General features: G+C 40.8%; 1 pseudogene; it reads right to left on the bottom strand.

Annotated features, from left to right (window-relative positions):
• Positions 1 to 223: 223 nt before the first annotated feature.
• Positions 224 to 1,252, bottom strand: LOC128058593 (serine/threonine-protein phosphatase PP1-gamma catalytic subunit-like; annotated as a pseudogene).
• Positions 1,253 to 2,377: the final 1,125 nt, after the last annotated feature.

The raw sequence follows: 2,377 nt of genomic DNA, 5'->3' as shown, positions 1-2,377 counted from the left end.
TTAACACCATTAATATTGTTTGTAAAAGAAACAGGGAACTAAACACAACATTTTTCCTTGGGAGTGGAGAATCTTTCATTTGCTGTTATAACCAGCAAATACCATTCATTAAGTCAAAAGTGGAATGGGGAGCCCCACAAATACTATTTGAGCAAGCTGACCAATGCACATTACAGTTTTAAAAATGAAGGTTATGTACTATATGTTATAAGTCCCAACTAGGCAGTATCAAAATGACATCTATTTCTTTGCTTGCTTTGTGATCATATGCCTTGGAGGTGTGACGGGTCTTGTGGCATTAGGCTTCTTTTTCTCTGCAGGCTTTAAAATCTGAAAAGAACACATTAGTGTTGCGTCCACACTCATCATGGCACCTGCACTGTCAAACTCTCCACAATAATTGGGCACAGAAAACAGAGTGACCAACTGCCTCTTTGCAAAACATTCATATCCATCTTCAACCACCTGATGGGCTCTACATATAAGATCCAAATCATGCTTATGGAGAAATTTTGCAACCACTTCTGCACCAAATGTGAAGGACACTCCTCTGTCATTTTTACCCTAGTCTAAGACATCTTTATCGGGGTCAGACCACAAAAGATCACAAAGACCTTGATCTGGTACATCAGTTGGTCGCATAATTCACCGAATCTGCTCCATAGATTGAAGATCTGGTGATAAACCTCCATGACAGCAGAATATTTTCTCATCCATGATGGCTGCTATTGGTAAACAGTTAAAGCAGTCTGTGAAAGTTTTCCGTAGTTTAATGTTATATCTTCTTTTACATTCATCATAAAATCCATAAATTCTATTGATGCTGGCACATTCGTGGTTTCTAACCTCTGAGAAGAAAAAATTCTCAGGATATTTGATTTTGTAAGCCAACAAGAGGCAGATAGTCTCCAGTGATTGTTTTCCCCTGTCCACATAGTCCCCAAGAAACAGGTAATTGCTTTCTGGCGGGAAACCACCATACTCAAAAAGTCAAAGCAAATCATAGTATTGCCCATGGATATCACCACATATCTTGAGTGGTGCTTCAAGTTCTAGCAGGATAGGCTGACTGAGAAAGATCTCTCGGGACTTTAAGCACAGTCCTCTGATTTCATTCTCCTGTAGCTGGACATTCTTACCAGGCTTGGACCCTCTCACTTCCAGCAGCCGTTGGATGATGCTGTCGATGTTGAGTTTATCTATATCTGCCATCACCTTCCCACCGCTGACCTTCCCGCAGCGGCGCCGCCGCCAGCTCGCGCCCGTGATTCACACCTCCTTTACCACGCCGCGGGCACAGAGATAGTGGTGGCGGCAGAACTGCCCCGCTCCCTGTTTCCTCCTTCTCTCCCCACTGGAACCACGAGCATGTACTGAAAATTTATATAGTGTCATTAATTTATTCAACAAACATATATTGAAAACTTACATAGATCTTACTAAGTACCAGACAAATCTTCACATACTTTATTTTTTTAATATAAATTTATTTATTTTAATTGAAGGTTAATTACTTTACAATATTGTATTGGTTTTGCCACACATCAACATGAATTCGCCACAGGGAAAAGACAAAAATCCAACTTTGAATCACTAGAAAGAAATTTTGCCAAATGCCCTGCCTGATGTGGATCTGACATTCTACTTAATTTCTGTTGGGTGACTGGATTATGACCCTAGGATTTTTCCAGTTATTAGCAAGCAGTTCTTCAGTGAACAGCTGAACTTCATGGAACCAAAAACCTACCATCTTGTTGATGTCTCCTACTTCAATGCCACCAGCTGAACCAAATCTCCAACACTCATCAAACCAAGCTGTGGCTGAACTGGCCTTTGGATTCCATGCAGAAGGAAAAAGGCTGGTTCTCAGTAGGAAAAAGGCTCTAAGCACGGGTCGTTTCTCCAGCCCCTCCTTCCCTCACTTGCTTCTTCCTTCTCCTCACTTTATGCTAAAGTCTCTGAAACTTCAGGCCCAGGAGCAGCTCTTTATGGAAAGAATCTTCCAAAAAAGATTGATTTGAATGGTAAAGGTATGGAGACAGCAATTTGATAAAAGAAAAATTGTTTCACTCTTTCCTCTCATTCAGCACTCCCATTTCATTTGTTTTCTAATTTCTCCATCTCTTCTCTTTTCATTGTTTGATGTTCATTTTTAAATTAATTAATTTAATTTGAGGCTAATTACTTTACAATATTGTAATGGTTTTTGCCATACATTGACATGAATCAGCCATGGGTGTACATGTGTTCCCCATCCTGAACCCCACTCCCACCTCCCTCCCTATCCCATCCCTCAGGGTCATCCCAGTGCACCAGGACTGAGCACCCTGTCTCATGCATCAAAACTGGACTGGCAATCTATTTCATGTATGATAGT

This window comes from Budorcas taxicolor, chromosome 13, assembly GCF_023091745.1.
Source record: "Budorcas taxicolor isolate Tak-1 chromosome 13, Takin1.1, whole genome shotgun sequence".
Lineage (NCBI taxonomy): Eukaryota > Metazoa > Chordata > Mammalia > Artiodactyla > Bovidae > Budorcas > Budorcas taxicolor.
Note: the sequence above shows the minus strand (reverse complement) of the source record. Positions and strands in the feature narration are given on the sequence as shown.